General features: G+C 34.3%; 1 pseudogene; it reads right to left on the bottom strand.

The window, feature by feature from the left end:
- Window positions 1–993: 993 nt before the first annotated feature.
- LOC111148345 lies at window positions 994–3,707 on the bottom strand (annotated as a pseudogene).
- Between the last annotated feature and the right edge of the window lie 9,263 nt (window positions 3,708–12,970).

Genomic DNA, 12,970 nt, shown 5'->3' with positions numbered 1-12,970 from the left:
TTTCAGGAAACTATTATGCCTAGGGAGTGTGCACCAAACGCTGACATTGCTGTCTTTGTGGTTGGTTTCTTTTTCCCTTTCTTCCTCCCTCCTTTCTTCTTTTTCTCCTTTTCTTTTCTTTCTTTCCTTCCTTCCTTTTTCTCTCTCTCCCCCTCCCTTCCTCCCTTCTTTCCTTTCTTCCTTCACCACAAAAAATGTACACCTGTTTTGATGTTTAGTTTTGTTCCCAAAAGTTCCTTTACATTATTAAGATTGTTAGCCTTTTTCAAAGTGAAAAGTGAAAAAGTTTTTAAGTATAATAAAAAATTTGAGGTAAATCAAAATTTTAAACTTAAAACTTTACATAAACAATCTAGGCTTTTTTCTTGAATCACCCGAATACCTGAAACTTACAAATGTTCTTTAAAAGAACTTTTATACCCTTTAGCATTAGGAATATAATATTTCGGACTGTTCTGAAAATTTAACCTATTGCCATTCTAATACACAACAGATAAGATTTATTCAAGTTACCTGTGTTTTGGCCCCCAAAGCCAGAGAGAGTTTCTTCCTAAAATCCAATTTGATTGTTTTCTTTCTTTGCATTGATTTAAAATTCTTATCACTTAGAATTTTATTGAAGGCCCTCAGAAATTTAGTTTCAGTCTACCCTCACCTTTTACTGGCTCTTCACATCTATGCATTGAAGCAATTAGGCATTTTCCTGAGACATTTCATTTATTACCTGAAAACTTGATAATATGCATATAAATTTTTTTTTTTAAAGAAGTCAAGCAGCATTTATTACCTTGGTCTATCATACTGGTCTTATTACTTTTCCTTCACAATTAAATGGTTTTCTGCCTTCTTTCCACCCCCCCCCCAAGTCTGGCTACTAAACACAGTACATCCTTGAACCATTAGCTCATAGCAACACTATGCTTATTCCCCTTCTCTAACACCATTCATTCACAGATCAAAGTTCTGGTGCACAAACCCTTTCCTGTAGGAAGTTCAGTGCTTGTGAAAGGATCTGTAATAATTCAGGTCCCTAGGAAGGCCAGCTTCAGTGACATGAGGATGGACAGTAGCAGCTTGCTGGTTGTCACTTTTCTGAACATTGGACAGAAAATTTTTCCACTTCTGCTCAAGTTTTCACTTGTATTTGTTTACCAACCTCCTCTTGGTACATTCCAACTGGTCACGCTGCTCCCCCAGCTCTTCTGTGATTTCTGGGCCAATCTGGCTCGTCTCTGTGGCAGTCCAATGAGAACACCCAATACTCTGGGTAGTCCAGTTCAGGCCGTCAGTACCTTACAGAAGCAACTCTCTTTGAGACTGCAACCCCTTCATACGCTCATTCTCTACAGTGTATGTGCCATATTTCCTGTGTCCTCACCCTCCAGGTGGGGTTGTCAAAGATATGCTTCTTACTTTCTGATGAAGGTTTGGCAAGGCCTTCTGGTAGGTTCGAAGCTTTGACATCATAAGGTTAGGATAAAATAGAGGTGCATGATACGGTTTCTCTTCCATCTCTGCCAGAATTTCATTTGCAAGAGGAAAAATCTGATCAGCTTCTTCTTCTCTTCTGTCCCTGCCATCCACAGGAGACACTCTGGCACCCCTAAAAGGTGTTCATGGAGGCCATGGAAGATCTCATGAAGTTTCTTAAAATGCTACAAAGAAGGTGTCAAAAGTGGCCATGGCACAGGTCATGCTCCAGCAGTGGCCACTGAGATTTGCATCAAGAGGTCTACTCCAATCCCCAGGGTCAGCCACCCACCCCAACACATATTGGGGCAGCTGCCACCACCACTGCCTGGGACAAGGTGCTTCCTGCAACTAAAATATTTTTTAATACATGAGGGAATTCATTGTTTAAAGGAGAAAATCCTCTCCCTGAAAGTGTTCTTTTGTTTAATCTTAAGTTAAAAGATTACTTTTTGGATAACTTATTTTATCACGATAATTGTGAGAAAACTGTATTTTTCTTTGGAACACAGATCAAGTAATATTATGCAAAGACAAGACTATGACTTGACATACAGAACCAGAGAGTAACATCCTTTTGGACAACTTCTGGGTCAAAATCTCCTGCCTGCTATAAACGGATATTTTAGAATTATCACATTTGTAAATGATTTATATTTTGATTAGTTCTGTTTGTCTCATTATACTCTGTTTACCTCTATTTGTCTGGTTGGTGTCCTATATAGTCTACATTATCTACAGCTTCCATTGTTCTAGGTGGTTAAATTTATCAATATTTATGGTTCTCTTTACTGATGATTGATTGCTACATCTTCATGGCTTCTTTGGCTGTTTATGGTATTTTAATTAAGGATCATTTGCAGCAGGAACACATAGAAATCAAATCACTGTTTTCATGATTAAAAAAAAAAGTAAGCCTATTCTCTCTCACTTCTTTCAGTAATATTTAGAATAACAGTTATCACTTGAGATTACTAGCCACAAATTTTTGTTACCAGAAGGAAATGATTTATACCATTATTTTTTTTTCAAAAAGGCAAAGAAAAAAGTGACAAAATAGATTTGCCAGTATCAAAGATATTATATATCACTCTAGGTTAATACAAAATATAGCATCATGATATCAGAAAACTACTTAGGCTGGAGAGGGAAGATTAAGAAATTGTCCTGTGTGATTTCTTTTTTTTTTTTTTTTTTTTTAAGATTTTTATTATTTATTTGACAGAGAGAGAGATCACAAGTAGGCAGAGAGGCAGGCAGAGAGAGGGAAACAGGCTCCCTGCTGAGCAGAGAGCCCGATGTGGGACTCGATCCCAGGACCCTGAGATCATGACCTGAGCTGAAGGCAGCGGCTTAACCCATTGAGCCACCCAGGCACCCTGTCCCGTGTGATTTCTGTGGGGCCTTATTGACATAGCATTGCAACATTTATATATTTTGGTCAATTGTACTGCTTAATGAAACAATCACAAAAATGTTATAGTCAAACTGAATTATAGACTAACAAATTATAGACTAACAAAGGGGTGGCATGGTAGAGAAATTAGTGTCATTTGGGTATATATATATATATATATATATATATATATGCCTATATATAGGCATATATACATGGGAGAAGGAGGAGGAGGAGGAACAGGAGGAAGAAGAAGGGGAGGGGAGGGAGAGAAGGAAGGAGAGGAGAAGAATAAAAGATAGATTACTATTAACCCAAAGATTATGGTAGCTATGGGAAAGCTGTAATATAGTCTTTTAGTCAGACATCCATAGGAATTTAGATAGTAGCTTATCAGTATCAAAATTTTTAGATTTCACGTGTTTCACTCGTAAAGACAGAGCCTTGTGTTTGTGGAATAACTGGAACTGGACTAGTTTTCTGCTGTGAACAGCTATAAAACTGGACAAAGCATATGAGGCATCTGGTTTCACAAAGTGAGTGCAAAGCTACAATCCCTGACAGAACTTCAGCAATGACTTGAGCTCAGTGATGTGAACTCAACAATCACACTCCTCTGCCTGGGGACAATTTTCTCAGCCTTAATAAAGATGCGGAATTTTGCAGAGCACAGAAGTCCCATTGTGCTGAGGAGCCAGAAATCAGAGTTCTGGTCAGCTGAAGCAGCAGGAGTCTGCAAGCCAGAATATTGATGAGGAAGATGCTGGGTAGAGACTGGAATTCGGAAGTCAGCATAGGGATTCCTTGGAGTCCATGGCTGAGGGCTGGCTTGTACACTCATGTCTTAGCAGAAAGTGGCCATCAAAGATTTAAAGAGAAAAAAAAAAAAAAGAGAAAAAAAAAAGATTTAAAGAGGAATGGATACCAGAAGGTGAGGGACACCCTGGTAGAAGAGTTCCTTAGGACATAGGAATTCTGTCAGAATTGTTCAACCTACTTGATACCTCCTTGATACCCCTGGAATTCCTCTGAGAAATCAAAAAGGCCGAATTTGAAAAATAAGGACCATTCCCTATTGTAAGACTTCTATTTGTTTCCTGGAACTGCCATAAGGAAGTACAAAGATGTGAGTGACTTAACCAACAGAAATTTGTTCTGGAGACTAGAAGTCTGAGTTCAAGGTTTTGGCCGAGTTAGTTCCTTCTGATACCATGAGAGAGTATCTGTTCCATGCCTCTCTCCTAGCTTCTGGTGCTTTGCCAGCAATCTCTGCCATCCTTTGTCTTGTAGACCCTGTACTGTATCTCTGCCTTCATATTCACATGAGTCTTCTCTGTATGTGTGTCTTTGTTCATATTTCCCCCTTTTATACAATCACCAGTTATACTGGGTTGAAGCCCACCTTACTCCAGTATGACCTCATCTCAACTAATTACATCTAGAATAACCCTATTTCCAAGTAAGTTCACATTTGAAAGTACTTGGGGGTTAAGATTACAATATTTGAATTTGTAGGGAGATGCTGTACAACCCATAATACTTTAGAATCATCTTAAAAGACTTAAAGCAAGTTCTGAAAAGATTCCCTAGGGGACAAAGGGTCTGGAGGGTGAGCTCCCCTAGTTAAAACAACTATGGAATATCTTGGGACTTCCACAGTTAAAACTAACAAAGTTTAAACACAAGCCTACAGAAATTCAGGTATACATAAAAGCCTCATGCAAATTGTGGTCTCTAAATTACTTCATATTGAAATTGTTTTAATTATTCATTATTCTCAATCTTTTCTTAGAAGAGGCCTATGTATGCTTTACTAAACTCCTTTTAATAGTTATAGTGAACACTGAAATAAAAATACTTTTTAATTGAACTGCCTGCTAGGATAGGAAAATAAACATTCTGCAGAACTTGGTTAATGATGAAAAACTTAAGGGAGCTCCAAAAAATCAGGTTATCTAGATAAATATTTCAATGCAACTCTCAAAAACAAAAATAATGTGAAAAATCCATGATAAATACAATAGTAAGATTTTAAATATGGATAGTATCAGCTACACACACACACACATATATACACACTCACACACATATGTGTTTATAGCCTCAGGCTACAATATCCAACATAAAATTTAAGCTATACATTCTGAAATATACTAAATATACTAATGAAGTATAATTTAATATGATGCATCATACTGTGACTACATATATTGTATTTTAAGTGTTTATTCTCTCAGGAAGTCAATAATTTAATTTTTGTTTTAAATTCCATCATGCATTCACAGCTTTGTAGAAACTAGCAGCAGTTGTACTTTTATTTTATTACACATTTCTAAAAAGTATCTTTATTTCAATGTTCACTAGCACTATTAAAAGGAGTTAATGTAGAATATATGGCCCTTTTCTGCAGAAAGGATTGAGGATAATGATATATTAAAGTAATTGGAACATGATATAATTCAGAGGCACAATTTGAATGAGGTGCTCCCACATATTGCTTGTATCTGATGGAAATTTGAAGTCATTTAAGTACCTAATAAATTGAACTATACTGTAAGCCCACATCTATAAACATCAGACAAAAACAAATAGATAAAAACTAAATAATAAAACTAGATTTAACTATTTTTGTACTAAAAACTAGACTATTAACAATGACGTTACAAAAGAAATGAGACTCTATGTTGGCAATGGAGTTGATAATATAAAATAAGCCAACTGATAGAGACATTCATGTTGCAAAATTTTGCTGAGCAAATTTATGCAGTACTAAGATATCTATTTTACAAATCTTATTTTATGATTTCCTCAGCAGATATATCACATACTTTGATTCTGTTCCTGTGTTTATAGCCTATCAAAAATAGTGCTACATTGTTGTTTTAATAGGTAAATATAAAATAAAAATACTAAAACCTTTCCAAAAGTAATAAATGTAGAATTGCAGTGACAGGTTTAAAAATAAGAAAATTAAGTCAAATTAGGGGAAAGTCTCTTAAATACATGTTGACTTGCATACAGAAAACAACAAAGGAGCCCAGTAGAACTGCAGGATCTTATTCTGGTAGTTCTGTCTTTAATTTCTGAGGAAGCTCCATACTGTTTTTCATAGCGGTTGCATAGAGAGTGCACAAGGGATTCCCCTTCTCCATCCCTGGCCGGAATTTGCTAGCTTTTGTCTTTTTGATAATAGCCATTCTACCAGGTGTGAGGTAATAAATCATAATGGTTTTGATTAGCATTTCCCTGATATCAGTGATGCTGAGCCTCTTTTCTTTACCTGTTAGCCATTTGTCTTTGGAAAATATGTCTACATCTACTCAAGTCTTCTGCCCATTTTTAACTCACATTACTATGATTGTTGTTTGCTATTGAGAGGTATAAGTTCTATACACTTTGGATATTAGTGTCTTCTCAGACAAGATGGTTTGCAAATATTTTCTCCCACTCTATAGACTGACTTTTTCATTTTGCTGATTGTTTCTTTGGCGTTGCAAAAATTTTCTTTCACACAATCCCATTTTTTTTTTTTTAAGGAATCACATTTATTTAGTTTTGTTTTAGTTGCTTGCACTTTTGGTGTCACATCCTAAAAAGTTATTGCCAAGACCAATCTGAAAGAGTTTACCTTTGTGTTTTCTTCTAGGACTTTTCCGGTTTCCAGTCTTCTATTTAAAGCTTTAATCCACCTACAGTTAATTTTTTTGAGTGATGTAAGATGGAAGTGCAGTTTGATGTCATTTATGGAAGAGATTATCTTCTCTTAATATTCTTGGCTTCCTTATCAAATATTTGTTGACCATATATGTGTGGGTTTATTTCTGGGCTCTCAATTCTGTTCCATTGCTCTATGCCTCTGTTTTTAAGCCAGTGTCACAGGATTTGTTTACTTTAGCTTTGTAATTAAGTTGGAAGGTAGAAGTGTGAAGCCTCCAGCTTTGTTCTTTTCCAGGATTGCATTAGCTATTCGGGATCTTTTGTGCTTCCATACAATTTTTTAGGTTTTGTTTTGTTTTTATTTAATGAAAAATGCCATTGGAATTTTTATACTGAACTGAATTTATAAATGGCTTTGGTATTACAGACATGTTAACAATATTAATTATTCTGATCCATGAACATGTGATATCTTTGTATGTATTTGTGTCTTCTTCAATTTCTTTCATTGGTGTCTTATAATTTTCAGTGTACAAACTTTCATCATCTTGGTTAAATTGATCCCTAAGTATTTTCTAGTTTTTGATGCTATTGTCAATGGGATTGTTTCATTTCTTTTTTCAGGTATCTCATCGTTAGTGAATAGAAATGCAACTGATTTCATATATTAATTTAATATACTGCAACATTATTGAATTTGTTGATTAGTTCTAACCACTTTTTGGTGTAGTCTTTAGGATTTTCTCTATATAAATATTATACACAGAGACTGTGTTTGACATGGTCACTGCTTAGTTAAAGCTATTTTTATTACTGTTTATTTTCTCAGTATTCTGACCTTAAATGTAATTTCTTTGCCAGAAAAAATCAGAGAAAAGTGATCTGAAAACAAGTGTGATAATTCTTGAGATTGTCCATTAGTTCTTCCATTCATTATTTTAATTCAATCTCTTTTTCAGGATTCATTTCTTTGGTTAGCATTATCTCCAAATGAAATAATTTTTTGATATAGTACTTCTATTTCTCCTAAACATAACCTTGTAAAACTTCAGCCTGATAGGTATTGAAAATAAAATGTTAAAAATATGCGTGATGATAGCTTTAAAAAAATGGCAACTTACAAAAGTAGACTATCTACATCCAAACCAAGAACCTGAAAAACATTCTGATTCCTATTAAAACCAAAAGGCTGTGTAGAAATAATCAGCTTCTAGGAGTAAGAATTGTTATTTAACTAGTTTAACTAGGGTCTTCATAAGTTCACACTGAAGAGGATTAAATCAACATATTACGTTCTAAAATCTAATATAACAATTAGATCTTGAAAAGTTACAATGGAAAGAATTTCATGAATCATTTTTAGTTTCTTAAATTTAAGGTGGGGGAGTGCTCAGTCAGTTAAGCATCTGCCTTCGGCTCAGGTGATGATCTCAGGGTCCTGGGATTGAGCCCCGTGTCCAACTCTCTACTAGCAGGGAGCCTGTTTCTCCCTCTCTCTTGAACTTTCCTCCCAGCTCATGCTCTCTCTCTCGCATGAATTCTGTCCTCTCTCTCTCAAATAAATAAAACCTTTAAAAATAAATAAATAAATAAAAATATGACTAATTAGAGCCTTTTAGCTTAGTTAAATTGTGCTCTTTACTTCTCAAATGAAAGATCAGATTTTTACTTTATTAGAAATGTATTCAATTTCCCTTTAAATGTTTTTGGTGTTTTATTCAAAAGGGTGACTACATCATCTATAAGCTGGCTTTTCTTCTCAGGAAAACATTTGTTATTTTATAGTCATAGTTAATATAAAAATATCATTTTTGGCAAAACGTTTCTTGCCATATTTCCCTTCTTTCTCATAGAATGTTTATTCTATTTATTAAAGCTTTTCTGGAACTACATTCTTCTCCAAATAAAACTAAAGAACTAACATTTTGTCTATGTCTAGATACAATCTGCATATTTTCATTTTACTCACAGTACATGTTTTTATCAATATTGCTAATAAAGTTGGAAATAAAAATGTCTTAAATTGATACAAAACTGCCTATTAATCAATTTTCACTATTCACAGTGACGTTATAGGGTCAAAATCAAGTTTTAAGCATCTCTTCTTCAGAAAGAATATTAATATTGAAATTAGAAGCTGATAAATCAAAAACAATCCTCAAAATTGATGTAAAAAAATTGCAAACGGTTTCCTGAGACCAAAAGTCTAAGAAAGTTATCTATTATTTTTGAAAGTAACTTGTAAACATGAGAAGCAATTTAAAACAGTCAATTCATTAAATAACAGAAACACTTTCATTTACGTACAAGAGATTGAATAGTTTGCTTTTGAGAAAGCTTGATTATTATCTATTTGCAAAATACAATTTCAAACTATTATATAGATCCAATATGTTATTATCACTTTGTGTATTTGTGAGTTTTATTAATATACAGACTAATTTGGTCATATAGAAATAAGAAACTTCATTCAAATATATTATAATCCTTTGTTAGCAAAATTAAAATATCAGTTCTCTTTAACTCATTATAGGATTTAAATTCATGATTTTAATTTGTTTGGACCTTTACACATCACACAGCCATAGGTTTTTGTCTAGATCTAGACTGGTATTGATCTTCCCAAAGTGACCTTAAACACACACACACACACACACACACACACACACACACACACACACACCCCTACCTGCACATGTGTGCTTTAGTACTTGGTTTTCACCATGACTAACAATCATCAAAACTATTTCATCTATTTATTTCCTTTCATACTGCCACTGATCCTCCTCAGCACACACAAAGGAAAGTTCAGATTATTCATATTATCATGCCTGTTAAATAAATACTACAGTGCTGTTCTTTACTGGTTTCTTAATTTCTAGTCTATGCTGACATTTTTCAGGGTTTCAGGAATGCACTTGCCAATAGTCAACAACAAAAAAGTTCAGGAATTATCCCAGCCTCACTCCATTTCATTTGCTTCTAAATGCCTTACTCTTCTGCATAGCCTCAGTTTCTTACATGTTTTTCAGAGTATGTATCCTTTTATTCTAGCTATGTTACAATTAAGGAACACACTTTACACCATTCACCATGATCACTCTTATCACTTCCTTAAGGTGGTGGTACTTTGGGCTATTTTCACCCTGTTACATGTTAGGGCTCTTGGCGGGGGCTGCCTCAGCTCTGTACCTTTTCTGGTCCTCCAGGAATCCTACCTGACTGTACTCGTCATGACACTTTCTCACTTTGCTTTAACATTAGGCCTTAGTCTCATCACTACATTTAGATCCAAAATACGTTTTGCCACTCACCTATACAAATTACGAAATCAGTAACAGTAAATTGAATTGTGAGTTATTTTCAGTATTCCAATTAGACCATGGAAAATTTTAAAAATGCCACTCAGTGTTTTACCTTGAATACATAGTTCTTTAAATATTTGAGTAATATTTTTTAAAGATTTTATTTTTTTATTTATTTGACACAGAGAGAGAGAGAGAGAGATCACAAGTAGGCAGAGAGGTGGGCAGGGGGTGGGAGAAGCAGGCTCCCTGCTGAGCAGAGAGCCTGATGTGGGGCTCAATCCCAGGAACCTGAGACCATGACCTCAGCCAAAGGCAGAGGCTTAATCCACTGAGCCACCCTGGCGCCCCAAATATTTGAGTAACATTAACGGGAAGTGGACTACTACTTAATGAATGTCCTTTGATAGAAAAAAATAGCATGATACAATACAATTAATAAAAAAGGCTTTAGTGACAGAAAGGAGATAAGTTTCTAGCTCAACAAAATAGAAAATGCATTAAAAACAGCTTATAACAGAGCAGGATAAGAACTCTGTAAACTTAAAATTAAATTAGAAAAATAAATATGACCTCAAAATACGTTTTTAAAAATCCCTTCTAGGACACAAATGAGTTTTTGAAACTTCTGGTGTTACCTATCTATCTATATGCTTGTTGTATGTTACCTTTTGGTGTTATCTATCTATATGCTTGCCACCTATGCTTAGAAAAAGCTATTGTCAGTGGATTTAGTACCCAAATTTAGACTTCTGATACTGTCCTAAGTATCAGCTAAATCAATGTTTGGGGGAAGAAAAGTCAAGATAACCCAGGGATATCTTGTTATTTCCAGAAAGCAAAGATAACTTCAAAGATGTCTAAAATAGTACCAGTGAGAATGAAGAAGCCAGGGAATTAGAGTTCCCACCTGCCAAATAGTGACAATTTGAGATTCTTAACAAGAAAATAGTAGAGGCGCCTGGGTGGCTCAGTGGGTTAAAGCCTTTGCCTTCGGCTCAGGTCATGATCCCAGGGTCCTGGGAGCGAGCCCCACATCGGGCTCTCTGCTTGTCAGGGAGCCTGCTTCCCTTCCTCTCTCTCTGCCTGCGTCTCTGCCTACTTGTGATCTCTATCAAATAAATAAATAAAATATTAAAAAAAAGAAAATAGTAATTACTGTCAGTTTTATTAAGTTGATTTTATAAAAGTTCTAAGTCCAAGGTGACACTCAAAAAGGACAAATACTTAAAATGTACTAAAGGTAAATCACACAGGACTTTCCCAAGTATGTTTACAAAACAAAAATTTCTATATACTGAACCATATTCCAGCAGAATGCATCTTAGGCAATTATGTTTTCATTTATTGCACGAATTATATAAATAGTATATATAAATTTTGGTAATTGCCTACTTGAAAATCATATGGGATATACAGCATTTAAGAGAATAAAAATAACTTTTAAAAGTATTTATATTGCTTGTTAACGTTAATTAAAAATGTTAGAATACATTGAACCATATAAAAGGTAATATTAAGTAAGTATTATGACAGCAGTATTATAAATGACATCATATAAAATAAAACCAATAAAATATATGATATAAGAGAAGATGGGAGAAGTTTACACCTCATTATATTAGGTACAGAAACAGCTAGAGAACTCAACAATAAGTTGGTCACTACTTTCTAAGACAGGATTAAACAAGATCAATATAAGAGCTTATTGGAATTTTCATAGTATCTTACAACTAGTCAGGGTTTCATGACCTTTTTTCTTCTTATTAAAAATAGAGACATGTATATGTTACATTTTATGGGGGACTTTGGGAACAAATTCTTTGGCACCCTATTTATGCTGGATAGTATAGAAGATCGGGCAGAAAAAAAATCTTCTGAGATAAATTAAAGAGGAAAACTGTAAGTTAAATTATATATACATATATAGAGAGTTTATAAAGATAACATATATACATATATGTGTATATCTATCTATATATGTATGAATGTATTTATGTATGTATGTATCTATCTATCTATGGTTTGCTTCTTTTAAAGCTCATTGAAATGTTAATAGTTTAACACATTCTCCAAAGAAGGTTATGGTATATGATCTCCAAACATAATGGACCACAAAATTGTTGTCTTTTCTGGCCATCTTGAGGAACTAAATTTCTGCAGAATGCACTTTAAGAAATTATTTTCATTTATTGCACAAAAATATGAATTGGACTAATAACACACATGGAAATTCCTATTTCTGGTATTTCTAAGATTGAAACAAAGTTTTGTTGTCTATGGAGTATTCATAATGCTTCTAGGATTACACTGACATCACCATTAACTACGACAGTCTATTTTTAGATAGGCCTATTTTTTAAAGGAAAACTTTAATAAGGGGAGAAACTGCACTTTTTTTTTCTAAAATAGTACTCAATATTCAAATTCACACCATGCTCTGATTTTCCTTTTCTAGAGCTTAACATACATAGACTAATAAAGAATAAGTAATTTCTCTTCTGATTTCTGATTTGAGAACCATAACAGTAAAACAGCTTGCTCTAAAAGCGCATTTTATAATATGTCATTCTAAGATTTCTAGAAATGCATTGTAATAGCACTGGGAAAGATCTAGGAGGAATATAATAGAAAGTCACATTAAAGTAATATTCTCTCTTGAAAGTAAAAATAGTACACATTATTGCATGTTTGCAATTCCATATTGCTTTTCATCTGAATACTTCAAATGCTCAGGGTGTGATTATAATGGTGGCAGGTTCACCTAACAGGATTGGGAGAAGAAGGATGCTGTGCAAGTGAAAACATTGTATATTGTTAGAGAAAATTTGTTTTCACAGCACTTATATAAGAGCTGGGAGTCCGGGTTTTGTTTCTGTGGTTATTGTAAAGGTAGTTTTTCTTAATCTGCCTAATACCTTTCAGGAAATTAATGGGTTAGAAAAAAGTTAGGTATTTGACTGTATTTTTATCACAACAGCAAGTGCTTATTTATTTATTTATTTATTTATTTTTAAAATAATTTTTATTTGTTTATTTTGAGAGACAGAGAGACAGAGTGAGAGAGAGCATGAGAGGGGAGGTCAGAGGGAGAAGCAGACTCCCCATGGAGCTGGGAGCCCGATGTGGGACTCGATCCCAG

Source organism: Enhydra lutris, unplaced genomic scaffold (genome assembly GCF_002288905.1).
Source record: "Enhydra lutris kenyoni isolate GAN:26980312 unplaced genomic scaffold, ASM228890v2 scaffoldscaffold19, whole genome shotgun sequence".
NCBI classification, from domain to species: Eukaryota; Metazoa; Chordata; class Mammalia; order Carnivora; family Mustelidae; genus Enhydra; species Enhydra lutris.
This window is presented reverse-complemented; position numbering and strand designations above follow the sequence as displayed.